This window comes from Canis lupus, chromosome 30 (assembly GCF_003254725.2).
Source record: "Canis lupus dingo isolate Sandy chromosome 30, ASM325472v2, whole genome shotgun sequence".
NCBI classification, from domain to species: domain Eukaryota; kingdom Metazoa; phylum Chordata; class Mammalia; order Carnivora; family Canidae; genus Canis; species Canis lupus.
Window position 1 is genome coordinate 14,457,234 of NC_064272.1, and position 27,746 is coordinate 14,484,979.

The 27,746-nt window shown below is 43.5% G+C and overlaps 2 long non-coding RNA genes across 5 annotated transcripts in view; both read right to left on the minus strand.

The window, feature by feature from the left end:
- Positions 1-354: 354 nt before the first annotated feature.
- LOC112675975 (uncharacterized) lies at positions 355-14,743 on the minus strand. 2 transcript variants are annotated; one of them, XR_003146186.3, is made up of 4 exons: positions 14,548-14,743; positions 11,975-12,274; positions 5,051-5,156; positions 355-3,129 (listed from the first exon to the last, which is right to left on the minus strand). It is a non-coding gene; the product is annotated as an uncharacterized LOC112675975 (long non-coding RNA). The 2 variants fall into 2 exon arrangements; XR_003146187.3 differs by lacking the exon at positions 5,051-5,156.
- An 8,127-nt stretch (positions 14,744-22,870) lies between these two features.
- The window catches only part of LOC112675974 (uncharacterized), a 55,730-nt gene continuing 50,854 nt past the window's right edge, over positions 22,871-27,746 (minus strand). For all 3 annotated transcript variants that reach the window (XR_003146184.3, XR_004810868.2, XR_003146185.3), the window contains one exon: positions 22,871-24,922. This is a non-coding gene — a long non-coding RNA (uncharacterized LOC112675974). The remainder of the gene's footprint in view (positions 24,923-27,746) is intronic.

Here is a 27,746-nt window from a genome sequence, read left to right on the forward strand (position 1 = left end):
TATCTACTATCTACAATATCCCTATAGCTATAGAAGAGAAAAATCATATAAAGTTACTGACTTCAAAGAGCTTCTGGGCTTCAAATTTCTCATATTTGAGAAGGCGATGATTATCTCTAAGTTTCCCCCAATCTATGATCTTATATTTGAGCAGGATGATGACAATTTCTCATAATCAGCTGTGCCATTTAGTGTTCCATATGCAAGAAAGGCTTGAACACCTGAATAGTCATCTTTTACCTCTGAATCAAGATATCTGATTATCCAGCAACAACTTATAAATTTTCAATTTTATAAATGTCTAAATATGACTTGGAGAGGTACAAAAATATTTTGAAAACTCAGACTCACAAATTCATTTATTAGTTTATTATCCAACAAATATTTATTGAATGAGTACTTTGCCCAAGGCATTGTAAGCAACAGGGTGATAAAACGGACTTGGATATACAACAGTTTAAATATATCAATTTACTGTTATGCTTTCATACACAGTAGCTCAATGCCTAACAAAATTGTGAGGTCATGAATATGCATTTTTTTCTAGGCCCCATAGCCAGATGGAGGGGCTCACACAAGATCACACAGTCAATAAATGAGGAGCTTGAGCCTATGAGGTCTCTCACCTTAGACATCTAGCCATTTCCACTCCACCACATTGCTTTCCTTTACAAAACATCCACAAGTATCAGCCTTTACCACATTTTCTCATTTGCTTTAGCTCGTAGAGCTAGAGGTCACCTTGAAATGTCTCAGAACATCACCCTTTAACATAGGCCTTTTAAATGATAAATGTTGAAAATACCTACTTAATAAGGTAAATACTGCTTGCATTCATTTAAGCTCTATTAAGTCTTCACAAATAATGTGATTTTATTCCTAAGTACAAGTGACACATTCCTTGTTGGGCATATGTACCAACTGAATAGAAATGTAGAAGCTTATGATAGATCACACCTGTAAATAAATTTATATCTTTATAGATGAATTCAGTTATAATAATAAGTCATACATAAGGATACATTTAGTTATAGAAATCTAAACATATGTTTATATGAGATGCCAACATATTTCTAGATAATGGTATCTGGCAAGAGCACAAAAAGCTTTAAAGCACTTGTTATTTATTCCCAGGAAACCAGGATCAGGTTCAGAGCATTCAGAGTAAGGTGGGGAAAAATGACATAAAACATAAGTAACACAAAAACACCAACACAATAAAAATAACCAATGAGATATCTAAATTAGAGTCAAGCAACATACATAGGGAATCACCCCTGTCAGCCCCTACAAAGTGATCTAAGTTTTAATCTATGTCAGAATAAAAACAAGAAAACCCTGACATTCGGGAGATTGTATGAGGAGTGAAGGTATGAATACACAGAAGAGAGTCAGCTTTGTAAAGGAGGAGGCCAAAATGTTTAAGGAAATAAGAACTAGGGCTTTTGCGATTAGTAGGTCAAGAAATTCAAATACTAAGTTTGCAAAGATGCCTCAATAGCAATGAAGTTGCCTGTTTGGTGACAAAGATCCAATTTCAGCACTATCACAGTTTAAGGCTTTCCAAAGTGAGGCACCTAACCCCTGACTGGATGGTCTGTATGCCATGAGTAGGACTGGTCCACCATGGGCCACTCTACAGAATGATGTGGACCTGATCCTCCACTGGAGAATACCCCAAATGTCCAACTCTTTAGGTCTTTTCTCATAGGTCAGTTTCCCTTGAGAAGGATTTTCTAATCTCCTATCTGGGGTATTGGGTAGAAGCCTAGCTTCCAGAAATCTGGAAGCCAATCAGGAAAAGGGGTTTGTGAAATCCTACCATACAGTATGCAAACTTTGATTTAAGCCACTGCTTCCACCAGTGTCTCTTCCCAGGCTTTGGCTATAGCTGGCATGTCTGGATCCAGAGCTTTGCTGGGTTATAGTCTGTAGAGTATACCTTCCTTAGGCAGTCTGCTGAGGTCCAAGAGGAGGAGTCGTGTAGCTGAGCAGGGAGGTGGCCTCACTTCTTTCTTCTGTACTCAGTGGCAGTCGGCACTTCTACTTTTATTCTTTCTGGGATTCTGCAATGGGAACTGTCTTGCATCTTACTGGCTTCCCACTGCCTCCCCCCACACACACACACACCCACTGCTCCCACATCACCCTACCCCACCCTCAGACATTTGGGTTTCAGATTTCTCTGCTATGCCAGGTCATTTATTGCTCATCCATCCATGTTTCATCTTCCAAATTTTGTTTGAGATGCTCGCTCTCCTTTTCTTTCTCCTTGTAGGTTTATATCGTTTTTTATTCCTCTGCTTTTGTTTCTAGAGAGAAATAAACATATGTGTGCAATTCACCATGTTAAATCCAAAGTACAATGATTTAAGAAGCCTCGGTTGCAGATATGCAAAGAGAGATTTGAAATGTATAATCAAGTGAACCTGGCAAGATCATAAGCAGCAGCCACAAAAGCAGCTTTGAGTTAAAGGGGAGTTTTCATCATGATTATGCCAATTCACAGGGGCTCGCTGAAACACAAGCTTGGGGTAAAAGGTTTTCACATTCTGCTTGTGGCAGGACATGCAGGGGGTACAGCAGGTATGAATGGATTCAGGCCTAGGCACAGGTTCCTTCTTAGCTATGTGATATTGGGCAAGTTGCTGACCCCTTCCATGGCTTCTTTGGAAAAGAGATTTAATTGTATCTCCTTCACTGAGTAATGAAAATGAGATGAGATCGTGCACATGAAAGTGGGCAGCACAGTGCCAGGCACATAGGCACACATTCCGCAGCAAGCAAAGCTGATTCTTTCATAGCCCTTGGAACCAAATGTGGGCCTAGTGGGCATCCATTTGTCTCCGCTTACTGCTCTTTGCCCCAGTAGCAAAGGGCTTATAGGCAAGGAAAAATAGAGCAATCAATCACACGTGCTGTAACCTTCAAAGTCTGAAGAATAGCACCCCAGGCAACTCCCGCACCATCCAGCGAAGGGTGCTGGCTTCCTTTCTCATCCACGTCACACACCCGAGGGCTGCCTGGCTCTGCTTGCCACCATGGAGGGGGAGACTCAGCGGGACTTAGTTGGATGTTTTCTTAACTCTTCAAGCATGATCCTACCCCTGAGGATATGGGTCAAATGACCTGTGAGGAGAGGAGAAAGGCAAGGGAAAGGCATTCCATATTCATGTGACTCTTGACCCACTCAAAGGTCACTCTCCAAGCTACATCACCCCTTCCTGGGAACAGTTAGCACCTGACTCTGGAGGGAGTGGTTGGCCTCTTCCTTGTGATTTAATTAGTTGCCCACAGGGTGGTTGGCTGAAAGCCCACATTCCATACAATCTCATAACTGGAAGGAACCTTCAAGATCACCCATCCAGGGCTTAAGTCTCCTCTGTCACATCCTCAAGTCATCGTTTGCCATGTCTGGATCCCTCCAGCGATAGGACACTTAATAACTTTGAGGGGAAGCTATGCGATCTGTGGATAGCTCTGAGTACTTCGATGTTCTCATTTTAATCAGTTCATCCCTTCGCTATTTTTTTTTTTTGAAACATTTCTAAAGTTTAGGAGTAGCAAAGAACTCTGGAGTCCATCCCTGCTCTCAAGAAGCTGGTGAGAGAGGAGATGAACAGATTCCCAAGAACTCTAGAAGTGAGAGGAATGTGATGAGGGCTACAGAAGGAAAGGCACAGGGTGCTCTGGGCCCACCTGTCTACACACTGGTTCCCGACCACATTAGAGGAGCGGAGGACAGTTTAACCCCCCAGGGACAATTGGGAGGACAATGTCTCCAAATATCTGGAGACATTTGTTATTGTCACAGCTGAAGGAATGCTGCCAGCATCCAGTGGAAAGAAGCCAGCGATGCTAGCAGACATCTACCACAAAGAATTACTCTGCCCAAAATAGTGCCACTTAAAGAAACCTGATCTAGAGAATTTAAGGAAGGCCTCCTGTTCTAGAGAAGTGAAGTATAAGCCGTTAGCCAAAGGAGGAGTCAAAGTTATCCACCGAGAGTGTCCTAGCAAAGCAAAGAGAACTGCAGAGGCGATTCGGCATAGCCAGAAACTGGAGAAGGAAGGTAATTTGGGGACTGGATTTATGACTCGGCCTAGTTCTACCCACTGGGATCTCACAGCACAAGTTCATTCCTCCTTCCTCAGGAGGACACTTCAAGTGTCTGAGGACAGCCATGCTGGTCTTGTTAATTTTCTCTTCCAGAAACCTTTTGGTGTTTCTCCAACAGACATCTTTGTGACTCTCCCAATCACACTGACATTGTGTTTGCTTCTCCCCCTGATTCAGGGCCATGCCAACAACTAAGCCATCCTACCAGGTATGAGAGTATGGACATGGAGACATGTGGGCCCATCATCCTTTCCAGAGGTACAGACAGGATCCTGAGGCTATTTCCCTACAGCTATTTTTTCTGGGTAGAAGGAATCAACTGTGTAGGCACATCACTCTTATCATACCTGTATGGAAAATGAACCCTGACTATGGTTGACCTTGAATGTTTCTGGCCCTGGTCTGAAAAACTTGGCGAGAAAAGTGTGTGTACAGAGTGAGCCGGCCAGATGCAGGTCTTCAAACCTAACTCCAGGGTCAGGAAGGAAGAGGAAGAGACAAAGGAGAGAAGGGAGGGATTTCTCCTTACACCAGGCCTGACCGTCAGCCTTCCCAATCAAGCGTGCACACCCACCTGGAGCAAACACCCCCAGGCTGCACAGCTCTGTCAATTGCTCTGTCAGCCCCTTTCCTGACCGAGGCCGGCCTCCACAGACTCAAGGTCAGGCAGCTTAGGGCAGGACACAGGAGTCAGTTTGGGTTACAGAAGTAGGGAGGGAAGCAGGGAGTAGACCATCAGGAAAAAGTTTCTCCTCCTGAGGTGGAGGAGACTAGGCTAGGCTCAGCCCTGGGGTATAAAAGGAAATAGCATGCAAGACTGCTTGTGAAAAGTACCCAAGACCTAGGAGTCACAAGGTGGCTGTGTGGGACAATCTCTGCTCACACAGATAGGCCTAACATGTAATTACATCTGAGATCCAAGTTAACTTACCAATGGCCAATGTAGACTCATCACTGAAACCAGCAATTATTCTTTCTTCAAGTATTTTGAGTTGAATGTGTTTTGCTTTTTATTATTATTCTTATTATTCTTTAAGCTGTCAAGAGACAGAAATTATTGGTGGGGATATGTGTTCTACATTTGAACTGATGCATTCATTCATTAATTTTGAGTAGCCTCAGTTCACTAAGTCAGTTTAACTCAACAAATACTGATCGTCTCCAATGTGTCAGGCTCTGTGTTACCTTCTGGGATGGACAAAAAGGAATAGGAAGTGTATCCCCAAGGTGGAATATACCCTCATGTAGGATGGCTAAGTAAAACCATAGAGATACAATGTGCTAAAGACCACAGAGGAAAGGGAGAGTCTATTCTGAGAAGGGATATAAAAGATGTCATGGAAAAGGTAGCATGTGATCTGGGTCTTGGAGGAGGAGGAGGATTTTGATGGAAGAAGGGAATTTTGTATGTGGAAAGGAGAAAGATAAGGGGAGAAACAGAGGTTAAAAGGGGCAGGCTCTCTTTTTCCAGCTTGTTAGGTGGACGCAGCTTAAGCCAGAAGAGCTTCATCAAAGAGACATTGGTGTGTTTTCTTATAGCAGAGACTGTGCCTATCTCTCCATGGGCTCTGAGACCTTCCTGTGGTGACATCTGTTCCCCTACGAATCTCCAGTCTGGCTGGGATCATTTGTCAGGTTCCATTTCACCTTTTCTCGTGCAATCCTAGTGAAGATAAAGGCCTACTTCTGTGGTCTCCACCCTAACTGGCCATCTGATTCGCCTCAAGGACTTTTGAAATGTACGTGCTGGGACATATCCGGACTTATTAAAATGCTAGGCTATGGCCCAAGTAACTGAACTTAACAAGCTTCCCAGATTTTCCTGATGCCTATCAAGGATTCGGAACCACTGGCCTGATTGGAAGGCTGGTGTCCAGTGAAGATGCCTGTTCACCCATGGCAGTTCTACCCATGTCTACAGGGCCCAGTCACATTTGATGAACACATCTGGGCCTCATTCAACCTAAGGAGCAGACAAGGAAGCCGGTCATCTCTATGCTAGTCCTGCTTCTCACTTTTCTCTATGAGCTTGGGCAAATCCCTAAATTCTTTCTCCCTTACTTTCCTCATCTGACAAATGGAGACTACTGTCATTCGCCATACATGGTATGAAAATGGAATAGGATAATGTTTGAAATGAGTGCATTCAAAAGCAAAGGCATCTATGCATATTTTGCTATAATGCCTTATCATTAACTCACCTGCTTCTAGCTCCTTGTGGGCAAGGAGGACTATCTCATTCCCCTAGAAGGAGCCTTCAGGCAGGGTTCTGCGCACAATAGTCCATGGCAGACACCTCAATAAATGAAAATCCACTGAGCTAAGGCTGTCCTCTGCCAAGACACTAAAATGTCCTCTTTGTCTGAGGGTAATAACTGCAGTTACTATTTAATTAAGAAAGACTTCTAAGGAAGAATAATCAATTTGCAAATTACACTGGGTAAAAAGCAGACAAGGAATTGCTCGACCATCATGGTAGTCGATGCATACTGAGTGAGGGGAGAGTTCCAGCACAGAGGCCTGCCCGCCTGCCCACTCTCTGCCTTTGCAGATTTACAGTCTCCAGAGTTCACCCAAAGTTGTCAGCTCAGGGAATTTTGATGCATTGGTATATTTCTTGGGTCAGGGGCCAAACCCACTGGGTAGAACACTGTCCCTTTATCAGTGAGAGAAATGATCAATCTGAAAAAGAATATATAATTCATGACCAAATAGAGCAAAGCATTAAATCAGGAAGCCGACACTAGCCCAATTTATGACATTGCTTTACTAAGTGTATTCCCCACTGTGTCATCCAACGGCCCATCTTGATCTAAAAACACCTGCTTTGGAGAATGGGGCTCTCTTCAGTGCTGGGGAGAAAGCAAATCGCCTCAATCAGCAGCCATTTCTGTTGATGGAAAACCTTGTGGCCCCACGCCAACAACATATAAAAGTAAATAAAAATTGAAGTGCAGGTCTGAAAGAAACAGCGACACGGTATGGCTACATTAAAATATTTATGCCCTCAGACTTTTAGACATCCATTATCTACAGTATGTTAATAAGAATGCTAAACTGACCTTGGCTGGGACACAAAACTTCCAGTGCCCTGCAAAACAACTCTGTCCTCCCACATGCCTTCGGTTCTGGAGAAATACACGAGGGAGAAGGTGAACAGAAAAACTCCCCCTGGGGCTCCTGGGTGCCAACTCGTGATGGGGGTGAGTCCCGGGTGTCGGCCAATAATGAGCGGGGTGACACTGGGGGGTGGCTTGGCCTTCCTGGCCCTCCGTCTCCTCTATAAAAGGGTCGCAGAAGAGCAGCGAGTCCCAAACCTGGCTAATTGCTTTCAGATTTGAAATGAGATGTTTGAACACACAGATTGTCAGATCCCACCCAGACTTAGCATCAGAAGTGGGAAGGCGGCCCCACTCCTCACCCCCCGCAACCCCACCCATTCCAGAAAGTCCAAGAATGAAGGGAATCCTGGCACTGAACTCTGAACCACCCTACCTGTAATGGCCTGTGGCTAAGTCCTACTCGGTGACATTTCTAGCTCACCTGAGAAAACCTTCAATTGCTTCTCATTGCCTACGGAATCGGTGGCTCTGGATTTGATTCAGTCGTGGTGGTCTGGGTGCCACCTACTCTCCTGGCTCATTCCCTCACCACCAGTTGTGCTCTTACAACTTACTCCCAACACGAGTCACTTTACTTCAGACCTCCACACACTCACAGAAGCAATCTGCATCTCCCAAAATGCTTCCCCCATCCCTCAAAATCCCAAGTCCCTTCTTCAAGACCCAGCTTTAGCGTTTATTTCCATGATTGCTCGTCTTCTCCATGGCATTGCTGTGGGGTGTGCCTGGCTGTCTGTCCCACCAGACTTTGAGTTCTCCTCCTTGCCTCTCTTGTGATACTCCTGTCTGGGGGTGCACAGTTGTGTGCAAAGGAGCTTGGGGTCAGCATTGTGCTTAGGGCAACAATGTTCTTTTTTAGGTTGGGGGACATTTTTAATATTTAAACAAAGAGAGCCAAGTGCAAGAGGTACATGAAGTTTTAAACTGAGACAGAAGCCCTCAAACAAACATTAAGAGAGATTCTGACAAGTTATGCTGCCCAGCCAGCAGCAGCATCCCAAGCCAAGGGATTGGCATTGGCATTGGCTCCTCTGCACTCAATCTGCACTCAGTCCCCTGGAACCTAGACCTATGTCATGGGAAATTGCAAACAGCACTAATGGGTCTGAAAATAGTCATCGGTCACCTTTCTTCCCTTCTTCTTCTTCAGCACTATTTCTGGCACATGGGAGATGGCTCAGTACATTCGTATCCAATCACTAATTGGATGAAAAAAATGGACATATGCATTAGGAATAGTGATGTCTATGTAAAAAAAAAGTTTCTTCACACCAAGTCCCCCCAAAATGTCAAGATTTCATCATCTTTCTAATGCCAACCTCTCTTTAATACAATAAAAGTAATATACATAGTCCCTGCAGGCCACTTGGCACTAAAAAACAATGTGAAGCTTCCATGGGCTGGGATGGGGTGGGATTCTGTTAAGACTCGTTCAGATGAGAAGAAAGGCAAACTGCCCACAGTGGCTCCCACCCTCACAAGCCCTAAAGGACCTCCAGGGTCACAGAGACCATTCAGCCAGGATTGAGCCCCACCGACTGCCTGAGGGGAGAATGGCTACTGAGCTGTAACCAAAAACTAGAAGGGCTCGTAGCAACCCTGGGCTACTAAACTTGCTCAGTCACGGGTGAAAGTGAGTGAGGAGAGATGGGGCATAGGGGAGGATTGTGTAAGGCTGACATAGCCACATTCCAGAAGAGTGGAAATTCAGAGCCCAAGAACCAAATACCAAGGTCTCTTTCCCCGCGCCCCCATTTGCAGACATGGTCGTGCACCTGCAGGCTTGAAAAAGAAACCGAAAACTCAACCCAGGGGTTGAATGACCCCTCACAGTTAAGCTCTAAGGCAAAAATGCTTCAGGTGGAAACCCAATGGGACAAACCAAGCTTAGAGCAGCATTCACAAGCAGAAGGAATAAAATTAAACAAAGGCCTTCCCGCTGCTTTCTCCCTGCTGCCTACGCACTCTGCCTCCTCCAACCCTGACCCTTGCTTTTATTTCTGGCCTTCCTGGCCCACTCGGGCAGCCCTCTGGCTCCCTCTCTCTCTCCCTCCCCTCACCAGCAAATCTTCTCCAAAGCCTTGCCTCCTGGATGTCCCTCAGCGTCACCACCCCTGCCCTCCATGGCCAGCACCTAGTCCGCGGCAGCTACTCTGTCTCTCCTACACTGAGATAATAGCCTACCTGGGGTCCCCACACCTGACGGGTACCCCCCCCGCCATCCTTCTCCAACGTGCAGAACGAGATCCTGTGCTTAAAATTCTTTTGTCTTCTCATGGTCCAGAGGCTTCAAGTCTAAAGTCCTGACCCTAATGGCCTCTTCCTCCCCAGTCCCATCGCATCTTTGCTATTTCTCAGCCTCTAATCTTCAGATACTGCCTTCTTTCAGGCCACCGGAGTGGGAAGCCTTGCTGTGTAGCATGTCCTCGGCCTTGGAAGCTCTCCCAGGCCCATTTTGCTTGTTATCCTCCTCTCCTCCTTCAGCTCTTCCCTGATCTCTCCCTCGAGGCCTAAATCCCTCCTTCCCAGCACTTGCCACAGGCATATATGCCCATCACAGGGATAACTTACATCTGTGCATTTCTTTCACAATACATTGAAAACTCCATGAAAGCAAAGATTATGTGGTTTTGCTCACCATTTTGTCACCAGTATGTGGAACTTTTCCATGGTAGACACTCAATAAACATTTGTGGGATGAATGAACGAGTGAATGATGGAACGAGCAAGCTGCAAGAATCCATGGGCAGCTGTTAACACAGCTCACCAGGAGGTGAGGCCATGGGCATGTCACCTTTCTTTATAAGGTGACATCAGGTCATGTGACAAAGGAGGAAAGGTGGCCTCAGCCTGGCCACAGCTACTGAGGCTGGGGCTTATGACTATGTAGACCTTCACACAAGAGTGACCCCTGATGCCAAAACTCCTGCTTTCCACCAATCTATCCTTCAGCCACATGTACCCAGCAAATTTTATTGTTTGTCCCAGATATACCAACTATAGATCTCAATTCTCCCGAGCCCAAGTTTTAGGCAGCCAGAACTGCTTCCAAGTGAGTCAGATGCTAGAAGCAGTGGGACTCTTTCTTTAAGGAGCTCATAGATACAGTCCCCTTCCAGTATAGATATAGATTCAGATACAGATGTGGATATAGATAACAGAGAGGCAACACTGAGGAAGAGGGAGAAGGAATTAACAGGATGTTAACTCCTCATGAGTTCTAGAATCTATATACCTTGCATAACACTTAGGTCTCTACTTATCTCAGTATCAGTTAAACTGGATCGACACATAAGACCTAAGGAGAAGCTAGAATTATACTCAAGTCAACTGAAACAATGAAGCAACTGTTGTTTGTCAAGCTCCGGGCACGGTGTCACCTGTCCCCTAGCTGTTCTCGCTCCCTCTGTGATGTGAATGAATGAGTCAATGTCTGAGTTTCATGAGGCCCTTAGACTAATTGCAATGGTCAGCGCTAGAATATTATCATAACAGGATTTTAGGATTGGAGAGATTTGAGAAGGGCGTTGTCCAGCTGAGTGGAAATTTCTTCCTCAAGGAACCTTCTCTTCCTCCTCCTCCTCAAACAATTGCACCATTGGAAAGGCTGACATGAAGCCCTGAGGTTTTGCCATCCTCCGAAATTATAAAACCAAGTGTCATATGAAATCTATGGGCCAAACCTCCAAAATCAAAATATACCTTCCAACTCCCAGCAGCCCAAAGGGTAAAGATTTTTTTCCCCTAGGCGTAAAGACTCTTGATGATAATCTTTCTTTCCACTTATGTATCACCCCACAATCATATCCGTTCATTTGAAATCCCAACCATGCTTACTATCCCCCACTTCACAAAGCAGGAGATTAAGACTTGTAAAGGCTAAACCTCTTGCCCAAGGTCATCTGGCTAATTAGTAGGACAGCCAGGATTCAAGCCCAATTCTTCCGATTTCAGAACCAGGGCCCTTTCCACAACACTCTGCTTCCAATAGGAGAGAATCATGCTCAGATTATTGATATTATTAAATTAAGACCTTGTAACAGATGCCGTAAAATTTTAGTACTAAGAAAAATAATAGCCTTGTGTCCCAAAGGTAGTGCCAATTCCCCTGCAAAGCAAAAATATTAGTGGTGTCCCACTGGCTGAAATATGCTTGCCAGGTGGCACTAGCCAAAAAAGGAGACAACATATTAGCCATGCATCATAAGTATTGAAAGATGTCAACGTTCTTCAGGTGAACGAAAACTCCTGGTCGTATACGGACAGATTTTTCCAGACAGCAAGACAGCATCCTAAATGCCAACTCTATCTCACTTAAAATGCTGAGCCAGGAGTTCCTATAAGCTGTCAGTCAAATGAAGTCTGTGCCTGCCTTGTGTACTTGAACTGACAAACCACTCTGGGTCCTAAAGAAGAAGCAGAAGGAAGGGAAAAGTATCCTTGACTGGCTAACATAACAGATTTAAAACAGATTTCAAAACATTTGAATCTGCATTCAAAACAGATTTAAAAGGAATTTAAGCCAAGTCATAGAAAAGCTCACACTTTAAAGAAAACAAGTGTTTTAGTTCAGGTCCAGGGGACTTTTAAACTGCACTACTTAGGCTCAAAAGATGACACTCATACTATTGTGGTCGTGAAAATAAATAAATTGACTACCAGGAGGAATGAAGGAACAGTGCCGCTGAAATCTTTATGAGTAATCTGAAATGAAATGTTTTCAAGCAACTCACTTCTCAACCAAGGCTCTGCAGATGCTCCACAGATGACACCTTTCTCATCATAAACATGATGAAAAGCACGCAGCGGAGGTATTCAGAGCCAAAGATTACCAGAGATCACCTTCATTAGAAGTACAGCACAGACCTCAGGCTCCATCCTGGGATATTACACTTCTTGTCTCTTCACGGCCACTTGGTCGAAGAAGCCATTGTGGATCTTAAAGGTGATGAGTATTAAATCAGCAATCAGAACTCAGTGAGGTTCCGACACACGTAACTCGGTGCAGAGCCTGTGCAGAAAGACCATGTAGGCTTCCCCAGCAGGATAGAATGTGGACGACAGGAAGAGAAAACAGATGGCTCACATGATTATATTCAAATACATTAGCACTTTACAGTTGTCACACATTTGTCCTCCCCACATGTTGTGCGTTGGTAAAATAGGCATTTCCTACATCTTCTCCCTTTTGCAAATAACAGAAGCAGGGCTCTGGGCAGGTGAAATGATTTGCCCGAGGTCATACAAATGGACAATATTAGAGTCAGGACTTGAACTCAGCTCTTCTAGCTCCACATTCCATTTGTTTCCAGAATACAGGGGTGTCTCACTGGCTCAGTCAGTAAAGCATGCGACTCTTGATCTCAGGGTCTCGAGTTCAAGCCCCGTGGTGAAGGTAAGAGTTAACTTAATAAAAAAAGAAAGTACAAAGTACAAAAGTGCATTTCCACCCGACTGGCCTCTATCCTCTAAGCAGGATGACTAAGAGTAAACCAATTTTCCAAGAAGAAAGAATTGGTAGGAAGGTAAGCTGGGATTCTTTCCTGCACTGTAACCAGAATATTCACATCTCTGCCCCACGCAGACCATGGGCTGAGTTAGGAAGCATCATAGGAATTTATAAAGTGTGGGGATCCCTGGGTGGCGCAGCAATTTGGCGCCTGCCTTTGGCCCAGGGCGCGATCCTGGAGACCCGGGATTGAATCCCACGTCGGGCTCCTGGTGCATGGAGCCTGCTTCTCCCTCTGCCTGTGTCTCTGCCTCTCTCTCTCTGTGTGACTATCATAAATAATAAATAAAAATTAAAAAAAAAGAATTTATAAAGTGTGAAGATATGCATTTTTTAAAACTAAGACTGCCAACATCTACTACCACACCATTACAGAATATTCCAAGGCCTTTCACTAATCTAGCCTGTTGACATAGTCCAAATCACTATGCAGTAGGAAGTAATAAAAGTGCACTCCTTGAAGGCACACTGTAATTTCTGGCCAGTCTCTGGCCTGGTTCATGTAAATAATGAGAGTCAGGTGGTAGGCAATAGTATCTCACACTAGACAGTGCTTACAGTTTACAAACTGCTTCCACACGCATGATCTTATTTGATCACTATGACAGTACTGTTGTTGGATATTATTATTAGTGTCGGCAAGCCCTCTTGCCCAACCAAAGACCTCAACAGTTAGAACCAGAAATAGACAAGACCACTTACCTCATGCTCTAACTAAAACCCATTGTGCTCATTTCTTATTGCACTTTATTGAGACATTGATGAAGGCATTTTGCAATGACTTGGAACATCCCGAGACACCGGACCGGGAAAGCGCTGATAGCCTAGAAGAACCACACTCCACACACACCCTTCCCTGCCCCTGATAGTGGGCTGAACACCTACCAACCCTCACCCACGATCACACCCTCTCCACCTGTTCTTGCACCTGAACCTCTCCTATAAGACTCTAGGTGTCCATCTTGCTGGAAGGGAGGTCAGTTGTTAAGGCTTGAGCCCACCACCTCGCTTGGCTGCAGACACCCGAAATAAATTTCTCCATTTCTCTTTTCCAACCCCTCCCCCACCATGTCCTGAATTACTGGCTTTGCTTATGATAAGTTTGTCTGAGTTTGCTCAGCAACAGTGCTGGCAAACCCCATCAGGAGCCATGCTTTCAACTTGCCCCGCCTCCTTGGGTTCCCAAGATGGCTGGGGCAGTACCAGGGCTCACCTCTTCATTTCCTGAGTATAGCAATCTAAGATACTGATCTGTGATAGATGGGAGACATCAATGAATGTGTAGACTTCAGATAATTGACGTTCAAGAATACTACATGATTTACCCATGTTTACACAACTAGGAAATATCAGGGCCCAGGATTCCTTCAGACCCCCCCTCCACCCCCCGCCAGAGCAGTATCACTGAAGGTACCTGTGGGTTAAACTTAGCCTTCCATCTGTCATTGACCAAATCGGGAGGATGCCTGACTGGACCTACCTTTCCTGCGTGGCTCTGTCCCCTTTTTCACTCACACACATTGCTTTTCTTTAATTTTTTTCAATCCTCTTCTTTTGTCCTCAATCCAAGCTTGCGTGCCCTCCACACAACCTTCCTCACCTCCTGAAAAGACTTTTCCAAACCCTGACTGTCCTCTTCAATGGCCTCCCTGATTCAGAAGAAGCCAGATGCTGGCCCGAACATGGGTACCCACAAATGTGAGAAACAAGTGAGAACAGAAATAGTGAGCCAAACAGGCAAAGGTTATCTATCTTCCTCCAGCCGTGGTGTTTTAAGGGTTGGAGCTGAGGTCTCACCTCTGATATTGTCAGCTGGAGTCATTGCCTGGAGGCCTGCTCAGTGAGATTTCCCTGTAGCACGTTCTCCCCTACTACTGCTTTCTTGTCTTTGTCTTCAAGATCCAAGGACTCTCTGAGAGAGGTGACCCAGCCTGTAGGAGTGAGGCAGGAGCCCTCAGTGCTGGGAGAGCACCTCTCGCTGCCAACAGCTACATGACTTTTCCGAGGACACACTGTGCTCTGAGAAATGAACCCCCACGGAGGGGGGTGGGAAGAGTAGAGACTGGAAGGCTGTATTGGAAAAAAATCTCTCACGGTCAGCCTGGTGTGTTCGCACACACTCTGGCCATGTGCTGAACACAGCACCTTTCAGCTGGAAAGCTACATACACAGTATTTCTTTTTCCAAAGCTCAAGAAACACAGAAAGACTAGGGTGCATCTAACATCATACCGGGAAATGGTTGCCAGCCCCTAAGTGGGATTTTTAAGGTGAAGACAATTGGTCACAGATATTTCCAATTTAGAAGTTTGTGGATGGCCTCTATCCAGCCTTTTATTGCTTCTAGGAGTCATTTGATGGGAAATAAAGTGACTATAAATTAGTGCCTACTAATTCTCTGTAATAGAACAGAGGTCAATTTGTCTTTTGAAAAAAAGCACAGGCTCAGAGAACAAATGAATCAGTTCTCAGGGGCCCCAGTGGCTTTTTGAGGTTGGGGATGGGTAAGGTAGCTGCTCTGAGTCTTGGTTTGAGGTGGAAAAGGTCACAAAATCCTATGACAAAGAGAAAGTACACCTGAAACTGATATAACCTTGTTATCATCTAAACTTCGATTAACATTTTTTTAAAGATTTTCTTTATTTTAGAGAGAGAGAGCTTGAGATGGGGAGGGAATAGAGAAGGAGGGAGAAGCAGACTCCCACTGAGTGGGGAGCCCGACATGGGGCTCGATCCCAGGACTCCAGGATCATGACCTGAGCCAAAGGCAGACACTTAACGGACTGAGCCACCTAGGCACACCTAACATTTTTTTTTTTTTACAAAATTAAAACAAAAATCCTAGAACCTCTATAAAGAAAGAAAAATAGAATGGGGATTGTAAAACTTGAAGAGAGAGAGAGAGAGAAAAAAGATGAAGCCATGCAGATAAATTTACGCAGTCACCAGGGCTAGAGGCTGTTTGGCCTAACTCAGCAGAGAGAAGAGTGGTAATACTCTGGATATTGCAAACAAAAGAAACAGTGACAAAACTCTGTTTCTGCCTTTAATCATGGGTGTAGGGGAATCCAAGTGAGTGACGGCTTGTGGAGACCACAAAAAAAAAAAGCTGCATCCACATGCTCTTTGAGGACAATGAGACACCCAGCCCTACGGTGCATTCATCCTTCAGCTTGTGCTTTTCATGCCTTTTCACTAATGTCCTGCAGAGAAATGCTCAAGTCCTGCCTCCGACTATACAGCAGGCTCCCCGAGCAGCAGAAAGGGCTCCACACGGCTACGGGCCAGGTTTTGCAACATACCCACTCCCTTCCCCCCTACCTGGCATCCCAGCCTGTACACCTGAGTCAAAGCCTTCAACCTTGAGCACCAGACCCTGGTTATGGCTCCCAGTTGGGGATGCAAGTCTAGCAAGGCTGTCCCTACCCTCCCTCTCCAACCTCATCTAGTCAAGTCCAATCCATGTCTCCTAAAAGGCCTTCAAACCCATCTCGTTGCCAGCCACCATAGAGGCCCCTGCATATTTCTATTTCTGTGCCTGTACTCATTTCATTCTCTCTACCCCAAATATTCTTCTCCTTCATATTTGCATATTCAAAACCTTTATCTGTTCTTTACAAGTCTGTTTGCACGTACCTGGCCCCATTCCCCAGTTGGTTCTCATCCTCCAAAACTGTGAAGAGGACAAAGTCATTTGGGGTTTAGTGGCAAAACAAGCTATGGAGGTCATAATAATTCCTGTTTATTGAGCACTTACCACATGCCAGGAGCTCTGCCAAGAATTTCAGGCACATTATTTTAGCTGATCCTCACAGCAGCTCTAGCACATATCAATCCCACTGTATAGATGAGGAGGCTGAAACTCAGACCTGTTTAAACCTTCCCTTAGGATGCCGAGGTCACAGAGGCCATGGGGGTGGGCCCTAACCCTGGAGCATCAGTGTCCTAAGAAGAAGAGAAGTTGGGGGCACAGGCTTTTAAGGAGGAAGGACCACACACTGGATGAAGACAGTCATCCATGAGCTGGGGAGAGATGCTGCAGGAGACCCTGTTGACACCTCGATCTTGGACTTCCATCCCACAAACACTGAGGAAATAAGTTTGTGCTGTTTCTATTATTGAAGTCACTGGGCTGTGGTACTTTGGTATGACAGGCCAGAAACCGGACCCAGGCTATACCAAATGAATCCCTTCATTTACAAAGTGCTTCTTAGGGATACCTGGGTGGCTCAGTGGTTGAGCATCTGCCTTTGGCTCAGGTCATGATCCCAGGGTACTGGGATTGAGTCCTGCATCAGGCTCCCCACAGGGAGCCAGCTTCTTTTGCCTGTCTATGCTTCTGTGTGTGTGTGTGTGTCTAATGAATAAATAAAATCTAAAAAAAAAAAAAAAAAAAAAAAAAAACCCTGTTTCTTAGTGACTCAAGCCTTCCACTTTATCCTATTTAATCCTAACAATTACTCTAATTTCCACCCCCCTCCCTTTTTCTTTCTGATGAGAAAACAGACTTAGAGGTGCATCCGTTCATACCATGAATTTGAGACCAAGCTAGAATTCAAGGCCAGGCTTCCCAATCCCTACTTCTGTGCTCTGACTACCCGGCCTTGAGGCCTTTGGGCTATCAATTCGAAGTAAAAAAAACAAGATTGCAATAATACTTTAAATATGAAAGAAATTAAGCTATTTAAAATATACTCACATAAACAACAGATTGGATCAGTATACCCCTCAGGCTGGGGCGAAAAGGACCTATGCCCTGTACCTTACACTTTACAGGACCCCACATGAATTAGAGAAAACACAGACAAAAGATAAATATGTTAAAGAGCTTCACAGACACCCTTGTTACTCAAGATCTGGCACCTAGCACTGACACAGTCTGACCCAGGACTTCAAACATCTGCTCTGGTAACTAACACTGTTCAGGTCCCAGACAAATGCCACTTTGCACCTCCTGCCCTAAGTCCTCATTTTGCAATATATACAGATATCGAATCATTATGTTGTGTATTTGAAACCTATAAGTGATATGCTGATTATATCTCAATTTAAAAAGAAAAACAAAAAGCAAGTGAACCTGAATGTCATGAAGGTTTATGGATTTTGCCACTTGTCCAGCACTTGGAGTCAGGCACAACTTCTGGGCATGGAGAGGATTTGTGCTTAGCTAAGAGAAAAGACTAATTAACTTGTCAAATCCTTTCTCTAAGCATGAACAGTGGAATTGTGCATAATGAAGTACTATTTCCCAGTAGCACTGAGAGTGCTTTTTCTGCTTCTCTCCACATTCCAGTTTGTAGTTCTGCATGGACTCGTGAATTAGGTATTCACAACAGTTGCACATGGCAACCGAGGAATGTTTTGCAATATTAAATAATGCATATAGCTTTTAAATATATATATCTATATATCATGCTTGAAGTATGATACTGAGATTTTACATTAGCACCTTGAGGAATATTGAATGCTAGAATTGCAAATTTATTTTGAGAAACATCTAATAAGATTTAGCTAACTGTTCAAAAATTAAAATTAAAATTGTTAGTTTTATTTCTGATTTTATTAAAACATTTTGAAAATATACATAAAAAATAATTTTAATTTTATATTTTGACTTTGATGTTTATTTATCTTCTTATGAAAATATATTTAAATATATTTAAAATACATCTTGAATACAACTACAGTTTTAATCCTTCAGATGATCACTATGAATAGAACTCAAATTATGTGAAAAATCACATAATTAGGGATTTTTGCTCAAGTTAAGTGAAGAGAATAAATTTAATGGAATAAATATATGGTAATTTATGAATTATGTATGTCTTCATTTTATTCTCATGCAAATGTCACCAACTCATCAAGAGAGTTCTCAGATGTGTGCATTAATAATTAAATTCAGCCGTCTTTGGTATTTTGCCGATTTTCCATCATTAAAAACATAGAGCTTTATATATTTGGTATTGCCATGATGAGGGCACATTTATCAAGGTAGGAAGATAGAACTTATTTTACAGAACAGTTTGTTAGCTTGATTTATAATTTTTAAATACTTAGGCGTACGGTTTATGGGCCTCCATTCACACTGTTGCTCTGGGCCTCACAAATGTTAGGGTAAGCGTGCATTTTATAGCCTCCCAAAGCTTTCTCTTTGATGATATTGCTGCAATTGGGAGCACCTCCCTTGTATCGGGCCCTGTGCTCTCGGTGCGGTTGGACAGATGCCTAATACCCAGGCCCTGCCCTCGTGAGGCTTAAGATGTGGCAGGCGTGGCGGGAGACTGGCACATGATAAAAGTAACCACAACAGGAAAGGGGTGCACAGTAACTGGGTTACCAGCAAAGGTGTCCCACAGCAGGTGAAACCTGAGTGAGGTTCTAAGGGGCAGAACAGCCTTTACAAGGGGAGAGAATGCATGTGAAGGAAGGAGACACAAAGGCTCTCACAGGATCTCAAGCAGCACATGCCCCAGGAAAGCCATGGCTACCGTAGACCATGCTGAGGCGCCTCTTGTGGATTCTCCAGGGATGATGGGAGCCTCTGAAGGTTTTTCAAGAAGGGAATAAAATGAACATACTTGAAGTTATAAAATAACATGAGTGGCGTTCAGTGGAAAATTGATTATGGAGAGAAGAGGTTGGAAGCAGAAAGAAAAATTAGGTATGGACAGTAATCCAGAGAAGAGCGGAAGGGCCCAGAAAGAGGATGGACTTAATGATTCTTGGCCAGAGCAAGAGAATATTGAGCGAGGAGCATGACTTGAGTGCTTCTGAATATAGCCTTTGTTTGGGGGTTTCATGAAGAAACAAACTAAGAAACGATGAGGGAAAAATGAAAAATGAAAATATATTCCATAATACATTGATTTTTTTTTTTTTTTGAAGTGTGCTGATGATGGAGACAAATGTTTCCATTTCTGGTGAAGGCTTGAGTGGGCCGAAGTGAGCTGTTCATGTGGGCAAACTTGACTTTTTAGTCACCAAGCAAGACTCTTTAAAAAGAAAGGGATGGGGATCCCTGGGTGGCGCAGCGGTTTGGCGCCTGCCTTTGGCCCAGGGCGCGATCCTGGAGACCCGGGATCGAGTCCCACGTCGGGCTCCCGGTGCATGGAGCCTGCTTCTCCCTCTGCCTGTGTCTCTGCCTCTCTCTCTCTCTCTCTGTGACTATCATAAATAAATAAAAATTAAAAAAGAAAAAAAAAAAGAAAGGGATGTAAAACAACCCTCCAGCCCACAGGCCACTTACACGCTGCCACCTCCTCTTGTCTCCTTGACTGCCTCCCAGGCTGCTGGGCCCTACCACTAACAGCAGGTACAGTTCCCCTGAAAAAAACGAAATTTAGAGTGCAGTCATGCTACCACTGACATGCCTGTAAGATTAGAACTAGGTGCTGGGGAGGAGAAAGGAATGAAGGAGAGAGAGACAAAGAAGAGGAAGAGAAGGAAAGAAAGGACCACGAGAGGATGAGAGCAGGAAAGTGACAGTGATGACATATCTGGGACACACCATGAAGGTTATTCATTATTTATCTGAAATTCACTTTTCCCTGGGTGCCTCATATTCTATGCAGCAATCCCAAATATATTCCTGACAAAAGGCTGATTAATCATTTTCCACATATCATCTCATTTAAGCTCTACAAAACTCCTGCCCTTCGTTTCTAGATAAGGAAACTGAGACTCCAAGCTGCAAAAAGACTGCCCCAAATTCACCTCGCTGGTGAGGAATGGAGCCAGGCTAAGACCCCAGGCAGGGCGTAGGCCCTGGAGCCCTAGAAAAAGAAAGAAAACAAGCAAGGAAAGCAAGTCCCCCTTGGGATATGTTGAAATAATTTAACAGAAGCTTTAGCTCAAAGAAAGAGAAAGCAATTAGCAAGACCCATGGTCTCTGAAGATTGTCAACAACTACCTCATTGTTGGTGAGGAACTTCCTTTGGGGAGCTGTGTTTAAATTGTAATCCCAGATCTTTGACCGAGGAGACCCCTTCTCTACCTCCTGTTGGTGCAGTAAATTAAAAATCTTTCTATATTCTGAGAAGGGAAATGAAGCTTTTCTGGTAAATTTCATAAAAATGTGCCCTGGAGATGAAAAATTGCATTCAAACCACAGCCATCTATGTTAATTATGAGGAAGGATGGTGCGATGAGGGAAAAAAATATGAATTATGAAATATTTCTGGGTGCTGCATGCTGGGAGAGACTCTGATGAACCAGAACATAGGTGTGAGGCTGCGGGGCTGGGCTGCTGCTGGTGGGCAGTGGGCAGGTGGCAGGCAGCCAGCATGCTGAGCTTGGGCGACAAGGCCCCTGAGCACAATTTATGAGGAATAAAGGACAAGCAGTGGTTAGTCTGGAAATAAACAGGTAAGGGGAAATACAACAGCCCCCAGATTACATAAAATGCTATCAGTTCTAATTTCTAATGCCTAAAATTCTGTTACTGTGAAGGATAGACCCAGGATGATAAGTAAAGTTTTATAGGGGTAGGTTTCTACTCTGTATGGAAGATCATCTTCTAGAAACCAGAGTGGTCTAATGGTAGGATGGGTGATCCCTGGAAATAGTTCTATTGTCTTTTTTGCAAGCCTTCAAGCTACATCTGGATGCCAGGCCATCCGGGATGTTACAGGGAAGGTTTCTGAGTTGAGTGAACAGCTCAGCCAGGTACACACTTGTGTATATACACCCTCACACAAATATGCCTGTATTTAAGAGATTACGCTCTGATTGCAAATAAAACCCAAAAGAGGTGAAGTTATGTCTCAAGTCTGTCATTTTGGCACTCCAAACGCATAGGGATTTGGCACATTCACAGGTCCCCCAAGGATGATGGTGACAATAATTCTGCGACTCTCTATTCCAGACTTTAAATATATCTACTTGCAGATAATACATCATGGGCTCTCTGATATATAATCAAGATTGCCTGCTCACACTCTAATGAAACACACACACACACACACACACACACACACACACACTTTTTCTCATCCTTAAAGAGAAAGAAAGAGCCATCCAGGTTTTCACCTTTATGAGAACAATTAGATTTTCTTCCAATCCTAGAAACCTCATTTTTGATCTGAGCATCCCATGACCAAGAAAGGATCCTCTCTCTGCGTGCTTATGGCAAACCACAAAACATCAGCCAACAGGACCACACATGCCTATATTAAATTCTCCTTCCATTAGTGGCGGGATCTATAGCACTCTCCTTGAAGGAAGAAAAAATATTAAAATGCTTCATTTCTTTCCCAGGATATATAAATTAGTATAGTTATTCTCTCAGAATCAAAACATGTTTAGATGGATTCAGGACACTCCATTTGAAATATCCGTTACCCTCAAATCAAATTTTCACTGCCGTTGAGTGGCAAGGGGCGATGCCCTGGGATCAGCGAGCTGCTAAGATTCCTTCTGCTCGAGTGTTTAATTTCATTTTACTTTCCACAAATAAGCATGCTTGGAGCCGCTGCCTTTCCTTCCTCTAGAGTAATCGAAAAATTTAATTCACATTAAGCCAGAGAGGATGGTGTTTCTCCCTAAGGTCACTCAAGGCAAACATTTTAAAGCTCTAACAGCCCATCAGTCAGAGATGCATGCCTCATCCTGTCCTGATGAGGTGCCTCCTGGAGCCAAACAAAGCCTTCTGCCCAGCTCACGCCATCCTCCGCACCCCACCCACTCGGCCCCCGGCTGAAGGTCACCCAGAGACGCCAGTAGGTACATCTCTAGATTCAGTGCCCACTCTGATCCCTAAGATGCCTACTGTATACATCCCAGGCACCCGCTCCATTTGGAGATGCAGGAGTTTCTAGGCTTCATTTCTGCTTAAAAGATTAATGCGTGTGGGGACCAAAAGCCTCTTTGCTGCTGCAATTTGAACTGCAAGCAGCTTACCCGAGAATGAGTATTTCCAGGGCTAGGTTATGCTTCAAATCTTATCATCCCTTCCTTAAAAGCTAATAACATTTTGCACTTCTACGATGCCTTTCATCAGCCATAGGTGATACACCACACATTGCTTTAAGTCAGAGATGAGTAAATCATTAATTGATCATAATGCCCCAAATAAGCACCTTCAGATTGTCATGCATAAGGATTCAATCAAGCACAATGGCATCTATGCGTATTTCTCTTTTATTCAGGTATAAAATGTGTGCAGTGACTTAGAAACGACAAATTTCTCATGAACACAACCAAAACATAGCACCAAAATGACCTGGAACTACAAAGATGGGAGAAATTCTGCTCACGGATCTCAGAACTTTTTATCCGAAAGACTCGCAGAGCTTCCAAGGAAGAAGAAAAAGAGTAAGAATCACCTGAGTATTCTTACTCAGAAAAACACCTAAGAAGCTAGATTCCCTTTCTGTCAGCATAGAACAGCACTTCTTAGGCGCTTCTCCTTCAAAGATAATACATATCTTTTTTTCTTTTCTTTTCTTTTTTTTTTTTAATGGAAGAAAGGTAGTGTAGTAAAACAACGTGAGATCTTGCAACAATTCCACCTGATTCAGCTCCTGGATTTTTCTTTATTTCAATTGTGGAGTTAGAATTTCTGCTGCAAAAGGGAATCATGCAGCCACAGGGGTGGAATCAGAGTTTTCAGAGGTGAGTCCACCTGGAAAGAGGCTGGAGGAACGTTTAGAAATGTCCAGTGTGGGCAGTTATTCCCCCCTGGTCTCATGTCTGGCTCAGAGAGAAGCTGCAAGTAGAATGATAATGCTTTACATTTGAAAACCATCTCTGCCAAATTTGAGTCAAGTAAGGTGACTTTGTTGGTTATCCTCCATCTGAGCCGGATTCATTCTCTACTATCCTCAGTTTGTGTAAACTTTGCTGCTTCAGGTGGCATCACAACAGTGGTAACAACATAGCAGACACCACAGGCCCTTCCGCATTTCACAGAAATCCCAAATCCCTCCAAATCCCTTCCTCCAAACACCCCACTGGGCATGGCTGCCATAGGCACCTTGCCCCCTCCCAGTGGCCACCATGTCCCCATGGTTCCAACTTCGGTCTGGCTCTCCAGAAGCATCAGCTACTGCTCCTCTGCTCCTCTGGGCCTCCTGCCCATCCTCACCCCCTTTTCCATTCTACTCCAGGTTGGGAGCGGGGGAAGCAGAGCAGGAGATTTCTTCTCCTCACCCATGGGCAATTCTATTACTGGACTGTAAACACCAGTGCCCTCAATCCTCAGTTTTCAGGACTTGATGGAGACCCTGGATGCTGTCATTTCCTTTGGCTTCTTGTTTACCATGGCCATGTTCACTATCACATCCCCTCTTCTAGAGTTTTGCGGCTGTTGCCTAACCTGGGTTTGGACTTTAGACGCTCCAGAATTAAGACCCCTTTATTTGCCAATGACAGAATTCCACATAATTAATTTAAACAAAAATGGAAATTTGCCATATTATATTTAATTTTTAATAGATGATCTCACTAAACTACTCAAAGACACAGAGGAGCCTCAGAAATAGACCAAAACTAGAATGTCTTTATGACTGCTTCCCTGGTTTTTCCCCTCCATGCTTTCAAATGCATCCTCATTACACTTTGTCACTGCAGCTTAGCATTCTAGGCCACCCACAGTTCCCTCTGAGGCTGGAATATCTAAGTCCCAGTTCCAGATTCCCAGGGGAACCATGTCTGACCCAGTGTGGGCCCAAATGACATCATATAATATGGTTGTCATGAGAGTCCGCAGAGTGGAGAGACAGTTTCCAGAAAAAGCAGAAACGAAGTAAGAAGCTCCTTAAGTGTATAAAACAGGTCCTCCAGTGTTGGCGTCCAACTGAATTTACGTATTTCAACTCTCTCTCCCAGCTGGTAGAGCTCCTTCTTCACATATTAAATACCATGGCATGGAGGTCATTGCTACTGGACAGATGCCAGACACTTGATCAAGGAGAAAAAGACCTTGGCCCAAGAGTCCAGTCAGTGTGGTTTTCATGAAAGAGCCCTACCCCCTTCCCCAATTCTAACAGCTCTTCCCCACATCTAGATGGTAGTTATTCCATGATGGGCTCACAGCAGGCTGCACAGCACTCTTTGCAGATGGCCCCACAGCACTCAGGGATCAGGCCAGTCTGCTTTGGATGTCGATTCCATCACTAACCAGCTGAGGGTTTTCAGGTCAGCCATCTGCCCTTTGTGAATCTCAGCTTCACCATCTGCAAATGGACACAGTAATACCCATTTCAAAAGGTTGAAATGAGCTAACACATGCCACACAGGTGAAACAGTGCCTGGTAAACTTTCAGTGCTCAGAAGAAGATTCCTTTCTTTACTGTTATTATTATTATTGCTGTCTTTAATATTAACCTTCACAATAGAATCTACAAATGCTGTTTTAAAAGAGGCAAATGTCTAAAACTAATATAGCACTCTATGGTAACTAACTGGAATTCAAATAAATTTTAAAAAAATAAAATAGGCAAACAATTTTCAGTTGATTTCAGAACTACAGACCCTACACCATGTTCCAAAAATACTCTATAGCACATTCTAATAAAGCAAATGGCTATAAAGCAAAATGAAAGCAAATGGTAAATTTTAAGGACTTTTTGTCTTGTTTTTTTTTTTTGTTTGTATTCTCTGATACCTGCACAGAATGTCATCTCTTAATCAGAACTGTAAGAATTAAATAAGAAAAAATGCATAAAGGACTAAGGACTGGGCCTAGACATCGAACATGTTTAACATGTGATGGCTGTTTCTTTATTACTATATTTAGCATGATTACGATTACTATTTTATTATTAGTCCCAAGAGGAAAATTGCTTAAATAATTATTGGCAAATCATTTAAGGTGATCATTTCACTGACTACTGTGCAAAGCCATGAAGTTTCCATTCCTGGTTAAGTTTAAAATTAACATGTATAGATATAGACATAGATATAGATACAGAAGTATATAGAAATCAATATATAAAAACTCAAAGTAACTTTTAAAAACTATTTTTTAACTTTAAAGAGAATCATTGATTAGCACGGCAAAGAGAGGAATAGCAGTGTTTTGGTGGTTATTGCTGGATGCAGCTCCTCCTAAGCTCCACACTGCTCTCTTGCTCAGGCAGCTTCCTAGCTTCTGTTGCAAATAAGTCCCTTAAAACCTCAAGGCAAAATACACAACTTGCCTTGGCCTCAAGGCCACCACACCTTGAACAACTTATCTCGGGTGTCAATGACCTAGATTCCCCATAACACGAAAGGGAGGAAAGAATGTTGGCTTCTAAAACCTGGGATGCCTCCCTCTGCTCTGGGCTTCCACCTGGATCTCCAGGCTGATTTGGAATGGGTTCTAAGGTGATTACTGAATGAGTTCTAAGGTGATTACTGGTTAGGAATTCTGAAAGAGGAGGTAGCTAGTAGGGACACCAGTGTAAAAATAATTCCTTCTACAAGGAAAATCTAGGGGCTGGCAGCAGCCATTACAGTTCTTGGCCAGGACCTGCAAAAGATATCTTCTTTAGGCAGGCACGAGGGAAGTGCTGCCTCTCTGGTGCTGCTAGATTTGTTCTCTGTGTTTGGTATTGATTTTTCCTTCAGCAGAATAGCAAAGGCATGAGAGCATGAAGGAGAGGTGGGTTCCCTTCCCTCACCATGTGCTCCTAGTGATGAGTCAAAGCAACTCTGAGCCACTCCTTAACTTCCACATGCTAAGAGAAAGTGAGCTGGGGACTCTCCTCTAGTTAGAGATAGCTGTGATAACAGGAGCACGCTATGAGGCTCTCTGAGAGACGTGCATTCCCCTCCCTCTTATCACTCTGTCTCCAGTCACATACAGCCTGTTCAGGGTGTTAATAACCATATGACAATCATCCACATACAATTTCAGTGTGGATCAAAGCGTACTATATTTAGAGTTGATTTTCCTCCCAAAGCAGAAAGTTGTTGTCTTCTTTATTTCCTTAAGTTTCTCAAGAATTCTGCAAATTGTTAAATGTGTTTATTAAAAGATGTTTTTCACATCAGAGAGACTGATCCGTACAAAGCAAAGGTTTGGGCTGGGCAGGTCCAGTGATTCTAGCTCTTTGATGGGGAGAAATTGCTTCTGTGCAAGAACTAATACCCACCTGGTTTCAAACCTCAGCCGCTAGCAAATATGTCATAGCAAAAGACATTTCCTGTTTCTCTGACAGATTGGCCCAGGGCTGAAATTTAATCTAATATATCAAAAGTGGTAGGTGGGAGGGGGAGAGAAAGGCAGAGAAACACTGACTCCCCAGATTTTTACAGTAGCTTGAGACACTACTGTGTGTGTATTGGTTGGTGTTGATAAGCCGTAAAAGTAAACACTGAAAGATGAAACAATAAAGAACTTACACAAATCTCTACATCTGTATTTTTTAAATGATAAAATATTCACACCAAAGGATGTGGATGTTCGCATGCGAAAAAAAAAAAAAAGAATCTACACAGACTTTACATTCTTCACAAGAATTAACTCAAAATAGATCACAGATCTAAATGTAAAATGCAAAACTATGAAACTCCTAGAAGATAGAGGAGAAAATCTAGACGACCTTGAGTATGACAATGACTTTTTAGATACAACACCAGAAGCACAATCCATAAAAGAAATAATTGATGAACTGGACGTCATTAAAATTTTAAACTTCTGCTCTGGAAAAGACACTGTGAAGAGAATGAGAAAGAAAGCCACAGACTGGGAAAAAATATTTGCAAAAGACACATCCAATAAAGCACTGGTATCCAAAATATACAAAGAACTCTTCAAACTCAACAATAAGAAAACAAAAAATCCAATTGAAAAAATAGGCAAAAGTACTAAACAGACACTTCACCAGAAAAGGTATACAGATGGCAAATAGCATATGAAGAGATGTTCCACATCCTATGGCATCAGGGAAATGCAAATTAAGCAACAATAAGTTAGCACCACACTCTAAAATCCAGAACACAAGCAACAGTAGATGCTTGTGGGAATGCAAAATGGTACAGCCTCAGTGGGACAGTTTCTTACAAAACAAA